Here is a 17,533-nt window from a genome sequence, read left to right on the forward strand (position 1 = left end):
TCTCTGCATCTCTCTCTTTGTGTCTCTCATGAATAAATAAATAATAAACCCTTAAAAAAATTTGCTTCCTTGCTAATGATCTTCAAAGCATTTTACATGTAAACATTTTGCTCTTTATCTTAGTTTTTTTCCCTTTCCCCTGAATAGATTATCTTTTCTTCCTCCTTGGACTCAATTTTTTAGTCACTGAACTTAACTGTTTCAATGACTTTCAATGCTAATTGAAAATTTAATATCTGTATTTTACCTTTTGGTATTGTCTGAATATGCCCCCCCCACACACACACAAATTCATATGGTAAATCCTAATCACCAAAGGTGATGGTAGTAGGAGATAGGACTTTTGGGAGGTGGTCATGTCATGAGTGTGGAGCCCTGACAAACAGGATTAATGTTCTTCTCAAAGAGACCCCACAGAGCTTCCCTGTCCATTCTCCGCGTGAGACCCCAGTAAAAAATAATTAGTCTACAGCTGAGGAGAGGGCTCTTACCAGAACGTGACCATGCTAGCACCATAATCTTGGTGTTCCTAGTCATTAAAATTATAAGAAATAAACTGCTGTTTATGAACTACCCAGTCTATGGTATTTTGTTATGACAGCCTAAGCAGACTAAGACATCTTTCTAGATATAAAATTAAATGAATATACATGTGTAAAATAGCTGGCCCAATCCCTGGCATGTATTGAAATAACATAAAATATTTGGGGTGTGTGTGTGTGTGTGTGTGTGTACATGTAGGGACATGTACAGAGTTAATTTAGAGACATTACTTTTGAATAAAAGAATTTATAAAATAATCAGTCATAAATATATTCCCAAGGATTTTATTTATCCAATATGAGATGAGGGAATTTTAATGACTAATATGTCACTTCCATTGCTTCTGTCACCTTTAATAATCTGTACCAAGCACTGCTCTGGGTTGAAATACTAACTATCCCAGGTAACATGTAGGTCTTTGTAGAATTTGTGAATCTTCTTTTAAAAAAATTATTTATTTATTCATGAGAGACATCCACAGAGAGAGGCAGAGACACAGGCAGAGGGAGAAGCAGGTTCCAAGCAGGGAGCCACACGTGGGACTGGATCCCAGATCCTGGGATCATCCCCTGAGCTGAAGGCAGACGCTCAACTGCTGAGCCACCCAGGAGTCCCAGATTTGTGAACCTTCTTAACTTTACTTATATTCCCCCATGGTCTCCAAGATTTCTCAGCAGTCCTGAATGGATCACTGGGGAAATCATACAGATCCAGTATGAATCATTTAGACAAGGATTTTTCAGAATCATGTCTATCCAAAGAGTGTTCGAATCTATTTGGTGATCATACATCATTCTGATTTGGTTTTGGTGCCTTATGTATATCCTACTATGCTATAACTCACCTTCAACCAGTCCTCCAGATCAGTGATGTTTACTTTCTTTCTTTCTGTTTGTAAAATGCATATCGCTTCCTGTTGATATTTGTCCAGCAAAACAAAACAAAACAAAACAAAACATTATTAGTTTATATCTCTCAGCTCCTTGAAGAATGCCCTGATTAAGCAACTTGCTACATTAAAAGCAAATATCTACATTAATAACTTTCCTACCAAAAAAAAAAAAAGAAAAAAAAATAACTTTCCTACCAAAATAACCAGTGGCAAACTTTCAAGACATTCTGTATTAAGTCCACTTCCTTTCCATCTTAAACACTAGGTATGTGTGGATCACAGTATGTGTGCATCTTCTAAAAGTCTCAATGTCACTTGTTAAAAGCACAAATGATTAGCCACAGAAACATTGTTAAATAAGGCTAACATTATGCATCCTGATGATGCTGGAGGGTTCAGATAGCTTTTGTCCTTGTTTCTCTACCCCAAGACTATCAAAATATCTTAGCAGGCCACTGTATACTCAGCGGGCGATCAATAAAAATTAGTAAGGATTCTTATCACTCACAAGGAGAAGTTACAGCACGAGAAACAGAAATATAAACAATTAACACACGGAATTTTTAAGATAAATGTCAGATATGTATTTCGGGTCAATGTTTACTTTCTTTGTGGTGTGAGCTTGATGTAATACTTGAGAAAATATAAAATACTGTACACTGAGGACAGAGCCTTCATATATCTTCTGGCCATTTCTTTCCAATTGAATGGTATCCTTTGAATCTGAGATCCAATTATCATCATTTGGGGAGAGATTCTGACTACCAATTTAAAAGAATTCCTTTTTTTAGCAGTCTGCAATGATACATGGAGACAATGTAGCTATGTCTTTATTTAGTGCTAAATTATCTACTTCACATAATAAGCAAATGTTGAAAATGAAGAAAGGGTACTCTGTACAATTTTTCTCAAATGACAAAGATTGGATGTCCAGTAATTGGCCCGAAGTCCTGATTTTTGGTCAATTACTTACATTTCAGACCATATTTTATATAACAAGTTTAGCCTCTTTTTCTTGAGCTTTTACCCACTTAATAGATTGCTTCCTATTTATATAATGCCTATTTCTGAAGGATTTAATGTAATTTAGATTATTCATTAATCCTGATAATGTAACTGCAAGTTAGATGATTATGCCTTTACAGTGATGGAAACTGAGGCAGAGATAATTTTAGTGACTCTCATAAAATCCAACGATTTCCCATTTGTGACAATCTGCCTTCCAGGAGGAATTGTCACCTCATACACACTCGGCACTGGTAGGTCACCATATTCAAAAGTTCCCATAGAGACTGTCCCAAACTTTTATATTTTGTAGCTCATTAGCTGAGAGAGATGCTTTAGTTTTTTGCTACTGCATGTACATCTGGCAATAAAAATCTCCTCTGCAGGCACTAAAGCGGACATGAGGAGAAGAGCCTTACTCAAGAGCCTTAGTGGCACAAACAAGGCAGCTTTCTTCTCCTCATTATTAATATCAGATTGTGAAGCAGGTACAGTAGGACCCCAACAGAGGGCTAGTGGCTTAATGTCTCAAGCAGGAACATATGCCAGGAACAAGACTCTGGATCCCAGTCTAGTAGTGACAGTACCTGGAATCCTATTAATGACATTCCAATTTTCAACGTATTTAGTATATTAAGTAAAACAAAAGCTTTCAGTGGGAAGCATCAGAGATGACAGCCATGTCCCCTACAACAATGTGAGTCTCTGGGTCCCCTTCCTGTATACAAAATGAAATAATAAACACAGATCTTAGATCTTACCTTTTTGAGTAATCACTCTGAGAGAAAGAGATCAGCATCCATACTGGAACTTGTCCCTATAGAGACCCCTTATTTTTATTTTTTAAAAGATTTTATTTATTCATGAGAGACACAGAGAGACAGGCAGAGACACAGGCAGAGAGGAGCAGGCTCCATGCAAGGAGCCGGACATGGGACTCCATCCCAGGACCCTGGGATCATGCCCTGAGCCAAAGGCAGCTGCTCAAGCACTGAGCCACCCAGGTGCCCCTGGAATTTGTCCCTATAGAGACACCTTATTTTTAAAGAAAAGGAGATCCATAGTACCAGCTGATATACTGAAAAAAAAAAAAAAAAAAAAGATGTTCATAGGAGAACCCCTATAGGAATCATGTCAAATTTAAAATAACTGTCCAGGGCAGCCCAGGTGGCTCAGCGGTTTAACACAGCCTTCAGCCCAGGGCCTGATCCTGGAGACCTGGGATCTAGTCCCACATCGGGCTCCCTGCAGGGAGCCTGCTTCTCCCTCTGCATGTGTCTCTGCCTCTCTGTGTGTGTGTGTGTCTCTCATGAATAAATAAATAAATAAAATCTTTAAAATAAATAAATAAATAAAATAACTGTCCAGTAATAATTTTGATGATTGCCAATGATACTAAAGAAGTGGATGTGGGAACATAGGATGTAAATTCCAATTGCAGACCTGAAATGGAATGTGGCTACTTAATACCTACTTTAAGATGCTACTGTTTTGGCAGAACTCATTTCTAAGGATTTCTTTGTGCTTATGATTTTTCCCTTTTGGTGATTGAATTTTGAACAAAGTAAGTAATGTACTATTAGAAAGCTATCCTTAATTTTGATATCTCAAGAAAATAAGGAGTATGGCCGTATTGTATCTATTGAATATCTCTAACATCGTTAGAAATGCTGAATGTGTCATACGTATTTAATAAAGCCACAGTTCATATAATTTAATAGACTAAAACAGAAAAACGGAGCTGACACCACATATTTATCATACTCTTCACAGAAGAAGATAAAGAAAACCACCAACAATCTATTCAGGGGAAAGGGAAGTAAGCTCTGTGGTACAGAGCCAGAGAGATAACACAGGCAGGAGACTTTGCTCCCTGCAATGAAATGTGAACGTCTTTAAGAGATGTGAAGTAATACAAGCAGAAATGATAGATGGAAGATTTCTGCTTGAAACAATGCATGTAAGGTATTATCCAAATCACCCTCTGTGAAAGCCCTTACTCTTTTTGTAAAAGCAAGAGGAGAAAATCAATATATAGTTACAGAATATAGTATTAATAGTTCAGGGATTTTTTTTTTCAGACTTGTTTTCCAAACATTTTTTTTTCACATGGTAAATTGTACTTATGTCTATACTAATCTTGAGATCTGCTTTTTTTCAAGTACAAAATGGATGTGATGCAGTATGTCAGGGTTTGCTAGGCATTCTGAGAGTACTTAGTAAGTTTCAGATTCCAGAATTATTCCAGATCTGTTGAGTAGAACCTTTATACCATATACCTTTTGCTACTGTCACAAAGTACCACAAACTTTGTAGCTTAAAACAACATACATTTACTGTGTTACAGTTCTGGAAGTCAGATTCCAAAAATAGGTCTCACTGGGCTAATGTCAGGATGTCAGTAGGGCTGGTTCCTTCTGGAAGCTCTGAGGATAATCCATCCTCTTGTCTTCTCCAGCATCTAAAAGCTCAGCATCCCTTAAATCTTAACCCCCTTCCTCCATCTTCAAGGCTAGTAGGTAGGGTAGCATCTTCAAATCTCTCTCTTTCTACTTTTGTAGTCACATTACTTGTTTTGATTCTGACTTCTTGCTTCCTTCTTTTAAGGGCTCTTATGATTAGGCCCACCTAGATAATCTAGGATAATCTTCTTGCCTCAAATTTCTTCAATTACTCACATCTGCACAATCTCTTTTGATATCTAAGGTAACATATTCACAGATTGGGGGATTGGGACTTCCAACATCTCTGGGCGTTGTTCAGCCTACTACATCAAGTCCCGGTAGAAAAAGATGATCTCTCTAAGCAATTCAGTTCTATGATTCTGTGTTTACCAACATTTTTGTTAGTACATAAAACTATTTCCAAATTCAGTCATTCATCCAATCATTAACTTATGTAATCATTCCTTATTCAATAAACATTTGTTTTATAGCTACTGGATGTGAATCACAAAACCAGTGCAAGGAGACACAGAATAGATTGAAAAAGAAACGCCTACCCATGTGGAATTGTATCTTTCAATATAGTTCTTAAACTGAATTCATGTGTTTGTTACCTAATATCTGCAAGGTGTGGTCCACTTACAAATAAGCAGACATCTAGTAGACAGAACATGTTATATATTGTTTTCATTGAAATTATGGTTGTTCTTTCAGAAGTGGATTGCAACATAGTGTAAAGAATAAGAATCATGCATGGGGATATATCATAGAGTTGCTAAGAAAAAAGGAAAGAAAAGAGGAAGAAAGAAAGAAAAGAAGAAAGAAAAACGAACGAATGAACAAACGAAAGAAAGAAAGAAAGAGAAAAGAAGAAAAGGAAGCCTGTAAGACTACAGCCTAGGGAGATATACTGAGCGATTGACATACTGCTAGGGTGTCAATAAAATCAAATTCTGCCCGTTAGAGGAATAATGAGCTCTTTTCTCTCTGCACCCAAGGGAGATTAATTCAAGAACATGTATTTTATTCATGTTCTTCACCTCTCGCTGCAAAATAAAAGTGCTAAAACTGGTCATCTGGGGGTGGTTTTCCTTTTTATTCTCTCTTCTGAGAAGAAACATGTTGCATAACTTCTATTATGCACAGAATAGCATAATAGACATTTTGTTGTTTGGATTCCTGGCCAAGTGATTTAATGAATGCTCAATTAAAAGATATGTTTTTTTTTATAATTATCATAACAGAACTGACAGAAAATTTCCTCTCCTGTTAAAAATGTCCAAAGTTAGGCAACAATCTGCTGATGCCATGCACGAAATGAAAACGAGCCAGTCACTGAAAGAAAGCAATAGCTTTCATTCTCTATAGTCAGGCTCTTCTGAAACAGCCCCAGAAACTTCCATCTTGCCTCAGCCTCCTGCTTTCTGTTTCTCTGAGTTTCTCTCTTTCCTGATGCTACCACACATTTATGCCACCGCTCCTGTCTGTTCTCTTGGGATAGAGCAGAGACATTGGGTGCAACAATATCCCTATACCACATGAGCATTTTCTCCTCACTTGTGCTGTTTTATCTTTAGGTATTCCGTGCTTGGAAGTGGCTCCCTAGACTTATAGGTATCCTTTCAGATTTGCCTTCTAATTTGAACTTTCCCATTTCCTCAAATTTCTCTGGAAAACCCATCCACCGTCCGTGCAATTGAATGAGAAAAGCCTGATGAGGTTATCTGAGCTCTATGCTAATGTGTACTCCTGGCTTTATAGGATTCCACTTACAGAAAACGTATTTTTATTTGAACAGGGAGCCATCGATACTAAAATCCCATGCTTCTCAAATACCTGTGGACCAGTAAATTTAGGATATCAAAAGTTAAACAGGATGCATCTGTCTGAAGTATGCATCTTACTTCATTCAGATTTAATTGATTAGAAGTAAGTCACAGCACTGCTTATGTATTATTAGATGGAACGTACAATTTGTGTTAGAATTCCTAAAGCCAAGAGTTTAGTTTCTAATAAATCTTGTCCTTGTGATAGGCTTTTCAGATTTGTCTATCTCTAGAACTCTCTCTGCAGAACACCATAGAAAACATATTTAACTTGTCTGCTACCATGGATATTCCTGTAGAAGGGTTTGAGGGTAACTGCCTAAAACAATATTGGGATTTAGCTTTGCTGGATGATGTTGCAGAGTCTCTCATCATCCATTTGTTATCACTATCAACTTTAGGCCTGGAATGGGGAAAGCAGAGGTTAGCTTTGAACTCTGTGTTTAAGTAAATTTTTAGTAATGACTTCCTCAATGATAAAAGAAACAGTTGAGAAATAGAGGGTTCAGAATAAAAGCTGATGGCAAAAAACTGAATAGTACTAAGAGGAAAGATCTTTCTTATATTCTAGCCCATTATCAATCATACTGATGGCAACCACAGGAAATCAGACTATGAATTGAGTATTACGAATTATCTAGAGCCATGCCCACATTTTACAGGTAAGATGAATGAGGCATGTGGAAGGTGAGAAGATTTCTCCTGGATCTCCCATCCTCTCATTGGAAGAAGAAATAGGCCTCTTATAAATGGAATTAGTTAAGAAAGCTTTCTATGGTAATTGAAAACCCCCAGATAGCATCAGCTAAAGGTAAAAAGGAAATTTATTAAGTCATGTAAGCAAATCATGAAATGAGTGGAGGTTGAGCCGTACTGGGAGTTGACTGGCTATAAACGCTTAAATTTAGCTCTTCTCTCGGCTTCCTGCATCAGCTTCATGTTCTCTTTTTGTGCATGGACTTTTTCTGAACATCAAAAATAGAGCAGTAGGTGTCTCATTCTTTCATTTAAACAGCTTCTTACCTACAAGGATCATCTCCTGTTCTTCCTTTTCCAGAATTTAGGATCATATGGAAGAAGTCAAGCTGGTCTGGCTTGAATCATATGATCATCCCTTGGACCATGGAAATATGAGTTAGATTAATTTTCTAATTCTGCATCACCAAGAAACAGCTTTTAAAGGAAAGGAAAGATGACAGGGTGTTGGGCAGATAAAATAAAAGCCCCTCCCCTTGGGTGCTGGGTCTTTAGTGGGAGGGACACATTGGGTTTTTGAAGTGCGTACATCTACTCTCCAATGGGAGTATTTCATACCCAGGATGCTCCAGTTTTGTCCACCCAGGTTATTCATTATCGAAATCAGTTCTAATAGCGCTAGCAAATTAGCTTGGTTACAAGGTGATAAGGAGGGATTATTAGGGTTATTAAGGATTAAAGGATTAACTTTTCCTCCCATTATCAGCCTTTAAAAAAAAAAATCATTCTATCAAACCCAGTAGCCATATATTGTATGAGACAATGTATACAGACAAGTAAAATGGTCATTTCGGATTGCATCAAATTACCCACTTACTTTTCAGAAGTAGTCTAATTTAGATTTCTCCCCAAATATTATTTTTCACTACAACCATGTTTGATGCTTTCTTCAAAAAGATCATCTTGTCCACTTTGAAATACAAATTAGGGTAATGTTTAAGTGACATGAACCTATCTCTACTGCTCATACACAGACTTTATCTGAAAGTATGTGAGTGTCTTATAGCCCTTTCATTTTCAAAACAATAAATATGTTGCTTCCCATAGGCATGTGCATAAATGTCTACAAGAAATGCATTAATCCTCTTAATTGGATGGGCTATTAATAAGGATAAGTCACATGTTTCTGTGTTTCTGACTACCATAAGCAGCACACTACTTCTTAGATTTCTTTTTAATTTTTAAAAGGAAACAGAATTATTCTGATATAGCTGCGACTTTCTACCTATATATAAAACTTTGAAATTGGATTTCAATATAAAGAAGAAGAAAAAAAAAAGAAAGCTCTGTGATACCTATCCACAAATGGGATGTAGAAATGTAACAACCAAAATATATGTAGCTATCTATATATATTTATTGACACATTGATACACACACATATATATCATATAACACATATATAATAGATATTTTAACAATAAAAGCTTAGGTATGAGTCCAGCTTCAGAACTAATTAGTGAGCCTTAGTGAACCTAATACAGTGTTAATTATAGGTTCTATTTAGGGAAAGAAGAAACAGCAAATTGTAGAGAAAGTGCTTTATGGAGGTAACCAGGGCCCTGACCTCTACTCTACCTTCTGTGATCTTGAAAATAACACTGTCACAGATACCAGGACCCTTCCTCCTCATTCATACCTGTATATCTTTCATAAAAAGGATAATATCAAGAAAAAAGTAAAGGAAACCCACAATATTTCACCAAAAACTAATCTTGAGATCTTGAGGCATTTTATTAGTCAAATTGTGTTCACCATGCCATAGGAGTATTTTTGCTTCCCTACCTGCTGTCAGAGAGAGAAACATTCACTAACATCTCACAAACTAAAATATTAGAATAGTTTCTTCATTTCCCTCTCAATTCAGCACCTTGTGTAACCATAGCAACTCACAGGTACAAGGGAGCAGGACAAGTTGCCCCTAATTCTGGCTTCTCCAAGTGTCCTGTCTAATATTTGATATTTCATGATTTATAGCTCCAGTAGCAAATAAAACATGCCATGTTCTTATATTCAAAGTCTGTAATTATTCTTCCTGCTTTTGAAACCACAATGAGAGCTATGGAGATTATTAGCAATACTATGGCTTAAATCTCCCCATCTTGAATACTGTGTCTGCTTTCTTGTAACTGAGTAAGAATACCTACCGTCTGAGAGACTAGAGCTGGTGTCCCCACAGATTTTTGTGAAATTGTAATTCCAGCTTCTCAGAGAGACATAGAATAAAAGAACAAGAGTGAGAGAGAACACATGGTGCCGTAGAAAGAGCTTGAACTTTAAAGTGCAACTGTCCTGTTTTGAATCTCAGGCCTTCAAAACCTACCAGAAGGAATTTCAGCTAGTCACTTCTGTGTCTGAGTATCTGTTTCCCCATCTTCAAAACAGAGAGATTGATAGACACTTCTTAAGATCATTGACGTGATTTAATGAGATGGCATATATAAGTCCCCAAGGGTAAAGTGAGCTGAACTACAAAAAATGTAGCAAATGTTCTGAATCACGGTCTCCCCTCCCCTTCAATAGTTAACCAGAGTAGACAACGAGAGCTACAATGCAATTGGAGTAAACAGGAGAATAAAAAAATAAAGCTTAAAGCTCCAGAAAGAAATCTCAGATAAATCTGAAATTCCTGTTGGTGTCTTGGCATTGATTCCAATGTGGCAAACCCAGAAGTTGCTCCCCTTAGCAACCGGCCATGCCCCTTGAATAGTCTAAATCTCCTGAGTCCTTCAGCCAGTGACTCAGTGCAGCTCTTCTCTTAGTGACATCTGGAGAAGACAGCTTGGAGAGGTAGTCCCACTGAGCTTTCTAGGGGAACATTGACGTTATAAACCATTTAAAGGACCTTTAAATGGATCTTTTAAAGGTTCAAACTCTCTAGAGTTACCTTAAGAAAGCAGGTCTGGAAACTGGAGAGCATCATATCTCAGTAGTTCCCTCAATATCTCATGCTGTTTTGTAAAGCACATACCACCCAGCTGAGCCTTGTGTTCAAGGTGACTCTCATACCTCCCACTGCTGATAGGACAGGATGTTACAGCACAAAAGCCATCAGCCTCTCCCAAGAATTCCTCTCTCAAGCATCCATAGGCTTTGGCAAAGTCACAAATGCCTCTTTGCATTTCCTGTTGATAAGAGCAGCCCAAATATCCCAAATTCCTTAAGGCTAGAAAGGCAAAAATAAACTTCAAAGCAGCCTCTGGATTACGATTTCAATAATCATGTTATATTTTGAGAAGTGAATTTTAAGCCACCAAGGTCATGCTGATATGTTACTAGTCGTTTTCTAGCCGCCGTGGGGAAGGGTAGCATAAAAAGGGTCCCGCATTCCATGTCAGCTGACAAGGGGTCTAATCCCAGCTCTGTCACTAGGCAATTATGTGAATTTATGTGAATCATTCAAGAGCTCTGGACCTAAGGGCCCTCATCTATGCAGACTAAATTATTTCTGAGCTCCCATCCAGGACTAAGATTCTATGATCTGTACCCTCATTTTGCTTGGATAGCCAGGTGGATTGAATGCTCTCTCAGAAGTGTTAACCATCCTTTCTGAGAACACTTGCACACAAGGTTATTAGGTAAATAAAAAAAAGTGTTTCTGTTTGCAGAAAAAAAAAAAAAACCCTCTTTGCACTATGCCTTCAAATTAATATTTAATGCATTAATATAAAGTTCATGCAAACAAAGTTGTCTATTCCTTTCATTTTATTTGGCAAAGGTGGATTTTCTGAGTATGATATGTTAACTAACATACCAAATATATGACAAATATATCATTTGGCGGTTATGTGGCTCATTAAGTACTTTCAAATTGGAGACACCATTCAATAATTTTATTTTACTTCTAACTATTTAGCAATGATTTCATTTGTGTCTTGATGCCCAAATTACATTTATGATACGTTTATTTTCAGATTCAGTTTATATTTCACTAGCATCTATGGTGAATCATTCACTCACCAATGAAAATACCAGCGGATGGTAAGATGACTTTGGTTTATAAGAACTGTATCCAAACAATAGCAAAATTTTGCCTTAACTACTGTTGTGAAAATACTTAGACAAAAATATACCAATGAACCATGTGACATAATTTTTCAGGGGCAAAATGTTTCAAGCAGTATATCTATATATGCAATCACCTGAGAGATATACATAGGCATCATTATTCAGATCTAATTTTATGTATCTTAAAAAAAAACAAAAAAAAATTCTGTATCTTTTTGTTGTTATTATTTTGTTTTTGTTTTGCTTAACGCTTTAGTTTGTTAAAATTATAGAGCTCCATTGTAAAACCTGATATTCATAATCACAATAGTAGATGCTGCAGGACTCAATTATAATTAAGGAAATTGGACTAATAGTTGCCTTATCCACCAGTAGAGATATATCAAATCCTAATCAGAAGGACTTATGCTTTCCTATACATGAATTGCACATAATCAGAGATAACCTTAGGTAAAGGTAAAGCTCATTATGGAAGGGATATTTTTGGAGTTTTAGGTACAACAACAATAACCTCTGGAGAAGACATAGAGAAAGAGGTAGTTCATTTGCTTATGTATGATAAAATACATATATTTTAATACCAATGTCACTTATGGAGTGTCTGTCATAAGTCAGTCACTCTGTTGAACATGAACATGAACATGAACATATAGCAGAGGCTGAGTCAATGACTGTCCCAAAGTCCTCAAGAAGTAGAGAAAACAAGGAGACAGATAAATACCAATTAGTATGATTGGTACTTTTTTAGGTGTCACATGCAAACATCTATTTAATGCATAGCTCTACATGATGGGGGCAAGAGAGGCTTCACAGATGAGGGACATGTATTCAAAAGAACACTGTCTAAAAGAAGGTTCTTGGAGGGACAGAAAGAGGTGATACAAAATTAACAAATTTACATCTTGACTTACATATACAGACTTTTGTGAATTTTATCAATGTGAGTCAGCCAATCAAAGCTGCTTTACAGATAAGCGACTTTACTAAAGCAATTTTCTACATCAGTAAACTGTAACATAGAATTTAGGGTCAGTGGTGACTTTGCATGGAAGTAAAAATACTAAAAGTTGCCTGGTTTCTCTATCCTTTTTTTTCCTCAGAATCTCAGCAGCTGGGATCCCTGGGTGGCTCAGTGGTTTAGCGCCTGCCTTTGGCCCAGGGTGCGATTCTGGAGACCCGGGATCGAATCCCACGTCGGGCTCCCGGTGCATGGAGCCTGCTTCTCCCTCTGCCTATGTCTCTGCCTCTCTCTCTCTGTGTGACTATCATAAATTAAAAAAAAAAAAAGAATCTCAGCAGCTATGCCATATGTGAATCAAGTAGATAATGAGTCTCCTGAACAACAATGGCAGTGATGCATATACATATACATATATATCAGATACATATAGAGGTGGGTAAAATGGTCCCTGATGCTGAGATAGAGAAAATATCCATATGAATAAAAATGCCCAGCACCATGTGATATGTGATTTAGTAGTTATATACAGAAGAACACAGGGGAAGAGATGCCTATGTGAGCTTTGAGATTGGTTTAAGTTAGTGATTCTGTGTGAACTTTTGTGTAATTTCTCTCTAGTCAATGATAGACAATTACAGAAAATTGATTTTAAATGTCCAGTATAATGCTGCAATAAATAGGTCTGAGATATATATATATATATATATATATATATATATATATATATATTTGTGTTTTTGTTTCCTTCAAGTAAATACCCAAAAGTGGAATCATTGGGTTGTATGGTCTTTCTATTTTTAATATTTTGAGGAAGCCTCTATATGGTTTTCCATATGGCTATATTGTTTACAGTGGCCAAAATAGATAAACAACCAAGTGTCCATTGATAGATGAATAGATTTTTAAAATATGTGGTGTATACGTACAAGGTATGCTACTCACACATAAAAATAAAGAAATTTTGCCATTTGTGACAACAGAGATGGGCCTACAGAGTATTATGCTAAGTAAAATAAGTCAGACAGAAAATTACAAATGCCACATGCTTTCACTTACACATGGAATCTAAAAAATAAAACGCATGATAACCTCAAAAAGCAGAAATAAACTCACAAACACAGAAAACAAACTGGTGGTTGCCAGAAGGAAGAGGGTTATTAGGATGGACAAAATAGGTGAAGGGGATTTAAAGATACAAACTTGTAGTATAAAATAAATAAGTCACAGGGATAAAAAGTACAGTGTATAAAATATAGTCAATAATTTTGTAATAACTTTGTGTGGTGACAGATGGTAACTATACTTACCATGGTGAGCATCTTGTAATGTATATAATTGTGAAATCACTAGGTGGTACACCTGAAACTAGTATAATATTGTATGTCAATTATACTTCAATTTAAAAAATCAAGTAATTATTGATAAGGAGGGACTTTAAAAATAAATAAATAAGTAGTCCAATATATCCAGCTGGAGGTAGGCAGGCAACATTCAAACTGCAAAGTAACATTCAAACTGCAAACCAAATGAAGCATTTATAGAGTGACTGGTGTCAGAATCATATACACAGTATAGAGCCCACATGTCTTCTTGAATACACCTCTTAGATTCACTGATCATGAAGAATGTGATGAACAAATCTAAAATTGCTACCAACATGTTATTGGTTAGCTGAATGCTTTCATTGAAACAATGCCAACCCCAGTAAATTTTCCCTGGAGTTTGAAAAAGTCTCAGAAACTTTTCTTGGTAGAGTTAAATATGGGTTTTTATAAATAGAAAGACAAAAAAAAAAAAAAACAGTAAAACCTGTTTCTTACTAGCCAAAAGGGGAAAAAAAAACTACAACGATGTAAAGCTACAGCCTTTAAGGAGAGAACATAAAATTGAGTAAAAACACGTAGTATTTATATTGTAAGAGAGTCAGAACCCATTTAAAAGATCTTGAGATGGGGACTGTGTGGATATTATTCACCAACTAATGTGAATAATATGATTTATTATCAGGAATGGTGATGATTAAATCTATTCTATATAATTGGGGATGTTTTAAGGTCACCATATTGTGTTTTCATTAATTGATTTATCCATCTAACCATTCATCCAGCTTTAATTAGGCCTCGTCTGTTTGTTCACTCAATGTTTACCTTAAATGTTTATGCTTGCTGGTTATTTTGCCAAATTCTGTGGATTTTGAGATTCTTCTTAAGGAAGATGGATAAACAATATCAACCAACATAAAATTATTTTGTTAGACATAATCATATGTTGTCATTGAAGAATTACTTCACCTTTTATCTGACAAGATATTGTATGTGTGTGCATGTGTGCATGCATGTGTGTGTGAAATAGAGTAGTTTGATGTAAATTCGTGGTATCCAGAAGCTACAAATGGTTTCTCTTTGAATATGCTTGCTTGAGGCAAGAAAGGTGCATATAAACATTATCAGTTAGAAGTACACTTAATTTGCTAGTAAAAAATGAGATTTTTTTCTATTCATTCCATATGTAACAGTTCTCAGAACTCAAAATTATGAAACGAAAGTTTATCTTTTAAGACTCAGACCATATTTGTTGAAGGTTATGGAAAGAGACAGTGTTGACATCATCCTTGTCTGTCTAGTTCATAGAAAGTCAAAATGATATTATTTAAAAACATGCCCAGCTTAAACACTACCCACGAGCCATCTGATCTTCTTGTCTTTTGAATTTGTCCTGCATTTTGATGTTAAATCTCAAGCACTTTCTTACAAAAGCAAAGTTCTGAGGTTGTTGTTTTTTTTTTTTTTAATTGAAGTATAACTGACATTCAGCATGATATTAGTATCAGGTGTACAACATCATGATTCAGCATTTGCATACATTGTGAAATGATCACAGTGAGACTAGTCAACCATCTGTCACCACACCAAGCTACACATTTGTTTTCCTTGTGATGAGAACTTTTAAGATGTATTTCCTTAACAACTTTCAGATTTGTAATACAATATTATTGACTCTAGTCACTGTGCTGTATAGACGTCATGCTGTATCAAATTAATACGATGTATTCACTTTGCAAGTGGAAGTTTGTACCCCTTGATCCTCGTCACTCTAACACTCTTCCCCTTTAGCAACCACCAATCTACTCTCTGTACCTGTGAGTTTTGTTTTGTTTGTTCATCTGTTTTGCTTTTTAGATTTCATGTACAAGTAAAATCACATGATTTTTCTTTCTCTATTTGACTTATTTCATTTAGCATAATACTCTCAAAGCCTATCCATATTGTCACCAAGGGCAAGATTTCATTCTTTTTTATGACTATATGGTATTCCATTGTGTGTATATGTATGTGATATACATCATCTTTATGCATTCATCTATCAGTGGACACTTAGGTTGCTTCCATATCCTGAGTATTGTAAATACTGCTGCAATGAACATTGGGGTGCCTATATCTTTTCCAATTACTGTTTCTGTTTTCTTCAGGTAAATACTGGGGAATACAATTGCTGGGTCATGTAGTACTTCTATTTTTAATTTTTCGAGAACCTTCCAAACTCTTTTCCATAGTGGATTCACCAACTTCCCTTAAAAGCAACGGCAAGAAAAGCAAAAATAAACAAATGGGACTATATTAAACTAAAATGCTTCTGTAGAGTGAAGGAAACCATCAGCAGAATAAAAAGGCAATCTACTGAATGGGAGAAGATATTTGCAAATCATATATCAGATAAGGGGTTCGTACCCAAATTTCTGAGTTTTTAGCCTCAAAAGTCTGCAAGAAAAAAAGCAGTCTCACTAGTACATCAGGTACGTCTCTTTAATATGTTCTTGACATGGGAGAGATGACATTTATATCCGGATGATCATGAGAACTGAGAGAAAATAAACATCACATATTTGCTTGAATGAATTGATCAATAAGCATTTACTGTATAATGTGCCTTTGGGTTATTACTCGAAAAGGCAAAATACATTAATCAGAAATAATTAAAATAATGTCACTTGATTTACCACTTTCTTTTTTGCATATTTGATAAGTAGTGATTTTTTAAGACCATTTTTTTTCACCTCAGTTTTGGTAGAGTATTGTGTATATTGCTAATATGCCAATGGTTAAAAATATAAAACGGAAATTGTCTATGCAATAGATTTAGCTCTGCCTTGCTACCATTTCTTCCAAGTGCTACAAGGAAGAGCAAGACACATAAGGACAAAACTCCTGCTGTATATGTATTGATTATTTAACAGTGGAGGCAAATCGAGGCACAAGTATTTACAATAGAGGAATGTACATTCTAAGAGCCAGATGATCAGTTCAGTTGAGTAAAAGATCTTTTCTGACTGCTAGAGCTAAAATGTTCAATTCTTTTCTAAATCTACACAGGCTTTTTTATTTTTAATGTTTAGAAAACAGTTTTCCTCAGAGTACACGTGTGCCTCTTCTTCAACATTATTAAATGGTCATTAGAGGCTGCTGCATAGGGAACATATAAATGAAATGATATAAAAGGTGTAGCAGTTTCAGTAGACAAGATGATAAATTACTATGAGGAGAGCTGGCTCAAAGAAAAACAGCAGTAAGAGCCGATGGTAGAAGCAGCCTTCACAGAAAGCACAATAACTCAGCTGTCACAGGTTACTGGGCTCTTGGAGAGTTGACAATGATGTAAGTGCAAAGCTGGTTCTATAGAATGACTCAAACCATAGGCTTAGAAATACACTCTCACTAAAGTCAATATTGCCACCTGTTCACCTGGACCACTTCCCAGCAAACATGGAAATATCATCACTCAGGAGATTCAAAAGGGTACTGGTGGGTGTTGGTCCCCTGGTTTGGAGCATGGACAGGATATGCTGAATTTGAAAAAGAAAATAAAGTTGGAAAGATGTTTATTTCATTTTACAATAGCCTCCATCCGACTCATTCAATACAGGTGTAATTGTAAAAGGACTCAGAATGACAGTGATACTCGCCATGTGGCAGAGGAGTGAAGACTCAAGTGCTAGGAATATTTTAATTCTTGGGGGAGGGGGGTTTACAACACCCTTCCCACATTGTTTCCATACTAGAAGAGACTGACAGAAGAAGGAGGAAGGAAGAGAGGTAGACAG

The sequence above is a fragment of the Canis lupus genome, chromosome 3 (assembly GCF_011100685.1).
Source record: "Canis lupus familiaris isolate Mischka breed German Shepherd chromosome 3, alternate assembly UU_Cfam_GSD_1.0, whole genome shotgun sequence".
NCBI classification, from domain to species: domain Eukaryota; kingdom Metazoa; phylum Chordata; class Mammalia; order Carnivora; family Canidae; genus Canis; species Canis lupus.